The sequence below is a fragment of the Morus notabilis genome, unplaced genomic scaffold, assembly GCF_000414095.1.
Source record: "Morus notabilis unplaced genomic scaffold, ASM41409v2 Scaffold451, whole genome shotgun sequence".
Taxonomy (NCBI): Eukaryota; Viridiplantae; Streptophyta; class Magnoliopsida; order Rosales; family Moraceae; genus Morus; species Morus notabilis.
The window spans coordinates 241,405-241,927 of NW_010361080.1; positions in this window are offsets into that span (position 1 = coordinate 241,405).

The following is a 523-nucleotide window of genomic DNA, read 5'->3' on the forward strand; positions in this document are numbered from 1 at the left end:
ACCCAGAGGTTCAGCTTGAGCCTGAGGCAGAACTTGAGCCTCAGGTCCAGCCAGAGCCTGAGGATCAGCTTGAGCAACAGGTTCATTCAGAGCCAGAGTCTAAATCGAAGAATGAAAAGCGACTTAAGAGGCCCAGCAAGTATATTAAGTCGCCTTACACAGATCCCCTGCGTAACGTGAAGAAGAAGATGTAGACCTTTAACGATGCTGTCGAGGCCTTCAACAAGTGGTTCACTAATTCTAGTACGGACTCTGAGCTGATTGAGTGCGGTTTTGGAGATTGGAGGAAGGACTTCTTCCAGATCATCTTGAAGCCAGGTGAATGGCTGTTCAATGATGTAAGTAATCACAACATATTTACTAAATTTATAGTCTTATTTTTTATACCATTATCATTATACTGAATTAATTTTTTATGACTTATAGCAAATTGACGAGGCATGGGGTCTTCTATCGATTAGAAGGTCAAGGGCACCTGAAGGGCAGTTCAATAACAATATTGTCATCCTAGATGATATATTTT